This window comes from Herpailurus yagouaroundi, unplaced genomic scaffold (genome assembly GCF_014898765.1).
Source record: "Herpailurus yagouaroundi ecotype Mexico unplaced genomic scaffold, PumYag 198, whole genome shotgun sequence".
Classification (NCBI taxonomy): domain Eukaryota; kingdom Metazoa; phylum Chordata; class Mammalia; order Carnivora; family Felidae; genus Herpailurus; species Herpailurus yagouaroundi.
The window spans coordinates 31,092,817-31,102,691 of NW_024412429.1; the positions used below are offsets into that span (position 1 = coordinate 31,092,817).

The 9,875-nt window shown below is 39.9% G+C and overlaps 1 long non-coding RNA gene across 1 annotated transcript; it reads right to left on the bottom strand.

Annotated features, from left to right (window-relative positions):
- Positions 1-687: 687 nt before the first annotated feature.
- LOC121013142 (uncharacterized) lies at positions 688-2,358 on the bottom strand. The gene is made up of 3 exons (XR_005782527.1): positions 1,814-2,358; positions 1,020-1,123; positions 688-821 (listed from the first exon to the last, which is right to left on the bottom strand). It is a non-coding gene; the product is annotated as an uncharacterized LOC121013142 (long non-coding RNA).
- Between the last annotated feature and the right edge of the window lie 7,517 nt (positions 2,359-9,875).

The window sequence follows — 9,875 nt, forward strand, 5'->3', positions numbered from 1 at the left end:
CATTTTCCCTTAAATATTAATTGCGTTTTAGATGTAGGCAAATGTAGGGAAATAAGTGATATGAACCAACCCTTAGTTTATCCTGTGAGTTTACCATTCCTGCCCTCTAGTTGTTGGTGCAATGTTCTCCACATCTGAATACATAAGTTTGAACTTGGCTTTTATAAGAAATCATCCCATACGGGGCCGCCTGGGTGGCTCAGTCGGTTAAGCGTCCAACTTCGGCTCAGGTCATGATCTCGTAGTCCGTGAGTTCCAGCCCCGCGTCCGGCTCTGTGCTGACAGCTCAGAGCCTGGAACCTACTTCAGATTCTGTGCCTCCCTCTCTCTCTCCCCCCTCTCATGCTCTGTCTCTCTCCCTCTCTCAAAAATAAATGAACATTAAAAATATTTTTTAAAAAAAAACCCATCCCACACAGAGATAGAGTTCTATTTTTTCAGGTCCATCACGACTAACGGCATGACCATTGCCGCTTTTCAATTTGTAGAAAATCCATCATTATCTGCCAAGTTGGGAAGATGTGGAAAGTGCAATGACTGTTTTAATGACAATCACCTGTTCAGTGGCAGAGGCATTTTAGGGACTCCTGTTAGGTCCGGGGAGAGCTTCTGTATCAGAAGCATCCACATTGCGGAGATTAATAGAATGGTGCAGATACAGAGGCCCGAAGAAATGAACAAAAACCCTTGCTTTTCAAGCAAGACAAGAGTGCCACTTCCAGGGTGCTCACGTGGAATGCGCTGTCACAGGGGAGGCGTGTCTGGAGTAAAGCGTCAAACAGGAGTCGTAGCATGGGGGGGAGGCGACGGAGGTGAAACGTCTGTGAAATGGAGAGAGGGTCAGCTAGAAGATCTTTGAGTATCTACTTTCAAAATGTCAAAGCAAAATCAGATTATGGAAGCAAATGCAAAATTATCATAAAAGTTAAGATAAAAGCATTTCGAAGTCACTTTCTGTTTGGAGCAAGCGTTCAGAGAGCGCAAATTCGTTCAGGCCAGAAGAAACATGTCAGATTTACCTGATCCAATGTCTTCATTCTACTGGTAAGGGAATAAAAGTGATTTACCAAGCCACTAGAATCCAGAGTTTCTGATGACCAGGCCTCAGTTCCCATTCATAGTGCTTTGAGGAAAGAGGAAATGCGGAATTAACATTATTAAATTCCGTCCGTGGACCAGATACATTGATAGATGCCAGACATTGTCATTGTGGTTAAGGGCTAGGCTCCCGGTCAGAATTTCTCTGTGGGAAATTTGTTCTACCTCTTACTGACTGCGTGACTGTGACCAGGTCACTAAAGTTCTCTAATTCCTAGTATCTTCACGTATAAAATGAGGATCATAAATGAACCTTCCTCACTGACAAGGATTAAATGAGATAATCCTTGCAAAAGGCTTAACAGCACTCGGTACATAAATGATGGCTCGGTGAATACTGAATTTTAAAAGATGGGGCGCCTGGGCCGCTCAGTCAGTTAAATGTCCAACGTTGGCTCAGGTCATGATCTCACGGTTGGTGTTGTTAGAGCCCCTCGTCGGGCTTTGTGCTGACAGCTCAGAGCCTGGAGCCCATTTTGGGTGCTGTGTCTCCTTCTCTCTCTGCCCCTCCCCCACTCACGCTCTGTCTCTCTCTCTCTTTCTCCTTCAAAAATAAACAGTATTTTTTTTTTTTTTTAAAGAGGGAAAAATACCTTTGCCTGTCATGGGGGTGGAAAGGATGATTCTATGCCTCTTTTGCAAATGAGAAAAATTAGGGCCGAGTAAAGCTTAGTAATTGGCCATTGAGCTATAAAACCAGAATGTGAAATTGTACCTGTTTGAACACAAACTTCAGGTCATGTCTGCTATACCACAGTGCCCTTATAAAAGCAGCCACCAGGCACTGGAAAAAATGCAGAGATCGTCCACCTTGAACGCTGGCTGCTGTGCTCATGCTGAGTTCTGAAAGCCTTCTGGCAGTTTCCCAGAAATGCTGCTGGTCCCTGAAGCCCTGAACTGGATATTGCCCAGGTGGCAGAAGCCGATGAGAATATTCAGGTGCAAAAACCACTTCAGGTTGAAGTCCGGAGGGTAAGGTTGGCTTCCTTCAGCTAATTATGAGTCCATTCTCAAGAACAAGTGCGGTGTCCTCTCTTTCTGCAGAACTGACTCAGCCCACGTCCAAAATGGCTAAGATCTCGCTCTGTGTCGGCTCTGCCGATAATGTCACCTTGCGCAGGTCACTTACCTCTTCAGGGCTGGATTAGGATAGATTTCCGGCCAAATCTCCGCCCGACTGTCCCAGACTCTTACAGGGAGACCCTGAAATACCTACTTTGTGTATAAACTTTTCACTGAAGTAAAGCTTATGCCAGAAAAAAAAAAAAAAGGTAAATATTGTTACGCATGCGGTACAATTAATTTTCACAAAGCGAACAGAGTCTCAAATCCAGTAATAGAGCAACCCAGTCCAGAAGACTAATCACTACTGGTCATTGCTTGAACTAGTTTCCACTCTCCCAAGATAACGACTATATTCCGACTTCTAACATCATCGCTTACTTTTGCTAAGTGTATTTATTTTGAGAGGGAGGGAAAGAGAGAATCCCAAGCAGACCCTGTGGTGTCAGCGCAGAACCCACTGCAGGGCTCGATCTCACCAACAGTGAAATCCTGGCAAGAGACGAAATCAAGAGTCTGTTGCTTAACCCACGGAGCCACCCAGGTGCCCTCTTTTGCCCATTTTGGCAGACTCATATAAATGGGATCACATTGTGTGTTCTTTTGTATCTGGCTTCTCTTACTTAACAGTATGTTTGTGAAATTCGTCTATGTTATGGCCTGTAGTTACAGCTTGTTTTCATCGCTGTGCAGTAGGCGGTCAACCTCCTGTTTTGTAAATAAAGTTTTATTGAAGCAGGGCCAGGCTCACTTGCTTCTGTATTGTCTACAGCTGCTTTCACACCACAATGGCAGAGTCGGGTTGCAACGGAGACCATACAGTTGTCAAATATTTGCTATCTGGCACTTGACAGAAAAACATTCTTGTATGTGTCTTTTGGTGACATAGGTGCACATTCTACAGGGTGTATGGCATGCGTGTTTTTTTTTTTTTTAACCTTTGACTTATTCTAATGAACAGACAGGTTTGGAAACTGCTTTAGACAGGTTTAAAGAGTTTAAACCCAAAGCATTTAATTAAACTGTCTTGCCCAAGGTCACACAGAAAATAATTGGCAGGGCCGAGACGGACAGTCAAAACCCTGTTTCTTGGAACAGGTCCGGTTTTCCACCGTGGTTCCTGTAGTCCTTATCTCTAGAGCATTAACTTAGAAGTGTCTTTACTTATCCAAAATCCTTCACAAATATGACTCTCTTCTATCATATCTGTTGTACATTTTTCGAGAACAGGACATTCGCCGCCTTCTGAGAATTCTAGAGAAGGAAGGAATTATAGAAATCGCTGAACTCAATGCCCTCCTTTTATAAATTCGTAAATCAAGGTACAGAGATCCTAATAATTTTGAGTCTCTTATAGTTTGCTAAAAACTTATTTTGACCTTTCCGTTTTTTCCTTTGTATTTGATGCCGTTTCAATCAACTTACAAAAATGGTATCTATTCATTTTAACTGTTTATGTATTGCCTATGTATCCAAAGCAAAACTAATATTTTCTCCTTCCCCTTCTAGTTGTATGGTATCTTGCCTCTAGGGGATAACTTTTCACAATTTGTATTTTAATTATCTATATTTAAATGTATAAACATGCATGTAACTGACGCGAGTCCATAACTTTGGTAAAGAAGACATATAACAATTTTTCTTTAATTTAATTTCTAGTTCAAGGCTCCAACCCATCAGTTAGGTGGCCTCTCGGTCCCAGTTAATATGAAACACATTCCCTTTTCCTGTAGAGATGTCTACATTTTAGGGGGTTTTCCATAGTACCGAGAAACTGAGTGGGAAGTGGAACAGGGGAAGTGTGTCCTCCTTGGTAGCCATATTGATATTGAGACATCCTTTATCCTATCTGGGCGCTGGCCACCAGTTCCCACAAATGTGTTGGTCCCTGTTGTCAGACCCCATCAAGCGTGGTAGTTTTGTGCCTAAGCCACGGCAATCTCTGTCAGGCTGCCTGAGGCCCTACCAGACCCAGCTCACTATAGCCATTTCCTCTGTGGACTCTTGCCAGCTTCCTTGGCCTCTACCCGGCGACCGAGGCCCAGCTTTCCTCTGGTCTTAGATCCCACCAGCCTCACTGGAATTTTCCACTTGCCCAGGGTCTCTCTGTGGCTTCTGGCATCAACCTCACTCTTTCTGGCTCATCTCTAGCACTCACTACTCTCCTTTCAATACATTCTTGTCTCTCTCCAAGCTGGGAGCATCTCCTCTCCAACCTTTCATAAGCAACCTTGTACAGTGTTTTATATGCTTGTATTTTTATCTCAGTCAGGCAGTGGAGAGACCCCTCTCTCTCAAACCCTCAAATGTTTGCAAATTTGACTTTCTGGAAATTGGTTGCTGAGATGATTTTTTTGTCTATGCACATGTCATTGGAAACAATAAGTCTGGAGCAGCCCAAGGGTTTGAATGGGAGTAAGGGTAGAAAGAAGTAAAAAATGTACTCCTAGGAAAAAAAGAAATTATGGTCAATATGTCAGATTATTATCTCACCACAAAAATAGGCACATCTGTAGGGGAATTATTTAACTTTGCTTTTATTTCAAAATTGGGATTATATAATATACCAAGCTGTACATTTCACTTTTTTAAAACATGTATTTTGGACAAATACATGCATACAGATATGTTTCATAGTATCATATGAACAACAGTATCATTGTTCAATTGTTTTTCTTGTTGATGGAGTCCAGGTTATTGTTGTTATTACAAAAGTGATAATAATAGCCAATGTTAATTATGATCTTTAAATTACTAGATAATGTTCTAAGCACTATTTCATTTAATATTAAAAAACCTCCATGAGATAGGTATTATTATTGCTTCATTTTTACAGATGAGAACATTAAGACACATAAGGATTAAATAACTTACTCAGGGTCACAGCCAGTTAGGAATTTGAACGCAAATGAGTCCATTTGGAGAGGCCATGTTCTTACCCATTAAGGGTATGTTTCTTACCCTTATTCTTCATTAAGGGTCTGCCTCTAATAAGCATACTTGTACCTATGTTTACATACTTTATTTTTAGTTCTGTCTGATTGTTTCTCAGGCTTCTGGCTAAGAGCAAGTGTATTTCTGTCTGATAACTGATACCCAGAACTGAGAACATAGACAAAGTTTCTGTGCATTTTTATATCGTAAGAAATGTTGGAAGACCACTTTTGGATGGAAGCAATTAATTTACAGAACCACTTTCGGTATTCAGGAGTACTGATTACCCCCAAATCTTACCAACACTGGATGTCAGGAGTTGTTTGAAGTTAAATCATGCTTGCAGAAACACGGCCCCTTCACCCTTACATAATGACCAGGTGTTACAATTTTCATTCTCTCATTACTCATGTGAATTCAAACATCTTTTCCTAGGCTTACTGGCCCTTTGTATTTCCTCTGCTGTGAATTGCCAGTTCACTACTATCATTTTCTAATTAATTTCAAGAGCTCTGTGTGCACTGGGGATATGAAGCCATTGTTTTATATGTGTTGTGAATATTGTCTCTTAGAAGATCATTTGTTCTGTGCTTCATAGGGCACAAGAGTTATACACATTTATTTCATTGATTCTTCCTATTTTTTCCTTTATAGACAAGCTACATTGCCACCTATGGTATGAATTATTTTTAAAAACACGTATTTCTTTATTTGCCTTCAGTTTTCCATTGTGCTAAAGGAAGCTTTCCTCATTCCATAGCGATACAAATATTTTCCTAATTTTTCTCTAATACCTTTATAGTTTTCCTGGTGTTATATTTAGTTTCTTAGTATGTCTGGATTTTACTTTTGGATATGCTGTAAGACAGGAGTTGACTTTATTTTCTTGTTTATGTATAGCCAATTATCCCAATCCCATTTATATTTACTTTGAATTGTATGTATAATTAACATTATACAGGCTTCCCCAATGACATCTACTCCCAGATATATTTGGATCTACTTCTAAACCCTATCCTTTTCTAGGGATCTGTCTGTTTTGATTCTGCTTTGATTCTTGTAGCTTCATAATGGGCTTTCATATTTGTTACATGAAATACTTCCTCCCTTTTCTGAAACAGAACTATAAAGTTCACCAGATGTTTTTCTCCTCCAATATTTAATAATAATATCACAGTAGGCTATGGTGCTGCCTTCCCATAAACTGGTTTTCTCCTGAATGAAGAAATGCAACTTTTGTAGGCAAATGAAGTACTTTATGTCTGAAAACGTACATGACCTGACATCTTTCAGATTCTGTCAAATAATATTATCAATGAACTGGCCTTGAATTTGGATTAAAATTCACATTTTTTTTTCAGCTTTAGATAATGTCCAAGTTCCAGACAATAGGAAAGTTGGCCAACAGGGAAAAAAGCTGGCAAATTTTATGACTGATAAAGATCATTATCTTCTTCGAATAGAAATAACTGAATTTAATAATCACTTCACTGAAAAGTTAAATACTTTTTACCCTTACAGCATAATGTTTGTCTTTGGTGGTTCTCCCCTACTATCACAAACTTGATCACTAATTTGTATCCAGCTGTAATTTTAAAAGGTATAAAGATATAGAAAGCATCACATGGTTTTTATTTCAAGCTTCACTAGGGACAAGGGAGAGTTGAAATTTATTATTCTCTTTAATGCCAAGATCTTAACTAATTTTATATTAAGCTCCATAGGTGAGTTGGTGCTTATGATTTTTGACTTGGCTATCCTTGTCTGTCAATGCAGCTACATAGGCATATTTCTCTAGATGTAATGCATATCTATGTTCGAGCAATCCAAATAGAACCATTGCGCACAGAGCAAATTACTAATCTATAATTTGGAACCGGCACAGCAATGATTCATGTACTGTAATACCCATTACTGCTTCCTACAAGCTTTGAAAAATTTTATTTTGGGAAGAATTCTGTCTCAATACCCACCACAGTAGATTTTTGCCCTCATTTCCTTTGTATTTATTCTGGGTGGTGTTTGCAAGACGATGAGGATCTATTTTGGTGGTGGACACTGTTCTTTTCCTAGAGGAGGAAGTGAGAGCACCGTGCTTTGTCTCCAGCCCCAGAGCTGTTAAACAGATCAGACAGGGAGCTCTGTCAGCCAGGCTCCAGGAAGGCTTCTCTCTGCTGATGGAACAACTAAACAATTGTTACTATTTACAATGGGCCAAAAGGAGAAATATTCTTAGAACAATAAGAAAAGGGAAAGTCGGCCACCAGGCAGGAAAGAAGGTTTTCAAGCAACATCAAACTCAGAGAATATGAATATCTTTTCAATGTAAACACTTCACCCTATCGCTTCTCCAAAGAACAATACTAGGAGGGCTTGCCATGTGCCGAGCACTTGACATACACTGTTATCTCTAATCCCATATCAACCATACCAGACAAGTATTATCCCAATCTGACATGTAAAGAAACCAAGGTCGGAGAGGTTGTAATAACTTCTCCATGGCTGGTACATGTGGAATTCAAACCCAAACTTGTATAATACAGTTATTGTATTACATATCCCCATACTCGTATCCACCTCTTTTTTTTTTTTAATTAAGAAGTAGATGTAATTCTTAATGATTGAATCTATACTTGTGTTTACAAAAAGCACAAGGCAGCGAGCGGTTCATTAATAGCTTGGTTATGTTCCTTTCCTTTTGAGTTTGCCTGAATACTACGGAGGCAATGGGAACCTGAAGAAAATTTGAAAAATGCTGTGTGTGATGGAATAACAGGCCCCTCCCTTGTCCCACACATTGTAATCCCCCCTTGATCACTCTCAAATTCTGCTGACAATGCAGAGGATGAACTCTTATTCTGTTTACAGTAACTCCAAATCTTGGAGACAAGTGTATAGATTAACAATCTAAATTAATAATAACCATCATACAAATTTTCAACAGAAGTACTGGGTTATCTACTGTACAAGTATAATATATGCATCTAAAAATAATTATTGTCAAATATTTGGTCTTTCCATTAGAGTTTTAATATTCCATTGAGTGTTTCTATTAAATGCTCGATCAATGAAGCAATTTTTTACCTTAATTTCACAGAATTTACAATAGGTGAGGAGGGAAAATAATGGATTTAAAAGTGAGATGTCCATTGGGTTGTTTTTGGATATGTAGTAATATCTTAGAACAAGTCAATAATTGACTTAATGAATGACTTTTTTTTAATTTAATTTTTTATTTTTTTTACATTTATATCCAAATTAGTTAGCATATAGTGCAACAATGATTTCAGGAGTAGATTCCTTTGTGCCCCTTACCCATTTAGCCCATGTCCCCTCTCACAACCCCTCCCGTAACCCTCAGTTTGTTCTCCATATTTATGAGTCTCTTCTGTTTTGTCCCCCTCCCTGCTTTTATATTATTTTTGTTTCCCTTCCCTTGTGTTCATCTGGTTTGTCTCTTAAAGTTCTCATATGAGTGAAGTCATATGATTTTTGTCTTTCTCTGAGTGACTAATTCCACTTAGCATAATACCCTCCAGTTCCATCCACGTAGTTGCGAATGGCAAGATTTCATTCTTTTTCATTGCCGAGTAATACTCCATTGTATATATATATATATACCACATCTTCTTTATCCATTCATCCATCAACGGACATGTGGACTCTTTCCATACTTTGGCTATTGTTGATAGCGCTGCTATAAACATGGGGGTGCATGTGTCCCTTCGAAACAGCACACTTGTATTCCATGGGTAAATGCCTAGTAGTGCAATTGCTGGGTTGTAGGGTAGTTCTATTTTTCGTTTTTGGAGGAACCTCCATACCATTTTCCAGAGTGGCTGCACCAGCTTGCGTTCCCAAATGAATGACTTTTAATGAATGATGAAGTTACTGGTTTTCTAGTCACTTCAGGAATAAAAACACAAATGATTTTATAATGTTTTGCTGACTTCTTCATAGGTTTCACTGTGTCCCATCTAGGCATACTGTACACCTAGGTGGACGAAGGGGCCATATGTATGGTATTATGTGTAGCTCTTTTCCTCAGTGCTGGGCACCACACCCCCATTAAGATTTCCTGGCCTTTCATTCTTACATTGACCTCCCCCCAGTTTTAGGATTTTCAACCTCATGCTCCCTCTGTCTCTAGTTGATAACATTCTTGTGGATTACTTTGTCGTTCACTGATTACTATCACAGAAAACAGGATTCTGGGGAGGGGGGGGATTAGATGGAAGACGAGACAAATGTGCTGTGAAGCTAGGATGGTGAAAGCGTAGCAATGGCATCTGGAACTCTGCTAAGGGCACTAAACATGTGGAGGAAGATGGAATAGAATGGAGGAGAAAAAGAAAGCGTTACAAGCGAAATGACTCCCCAAAGAGGAGGCGGAAGGCTTCCTCATTCTTCTGCCTAAGGTTCCCTGAAGTCGACCGCAGGTGTTAAAATGATCAGTTTACAGGACACACCAGATCTTAGCATGGCTGCCATGCCTATTGTCCTCTTCAGAGGGAAACCACTAAATTCACAGCCCCCAATGAGGAAGTTACTCTAAGGGGTTCCTCAGGCATAGGTGGCTATGTCTCGCTCCACATCACTACCCACAGACAATTCTACCAGGGTGTATGCCTAACCCAAAGGCAGCCAATCCAGTCAGACCAACAGCCTCTGAAGCTGTGCCCTCTAGGGATTATGGTGATTAATGGGACAACCCAATGCTCTCTCTTGAGACTCTGAACATAAGTTACCCAGTGAAAATAGATGGTAGTAGAATATAGTTA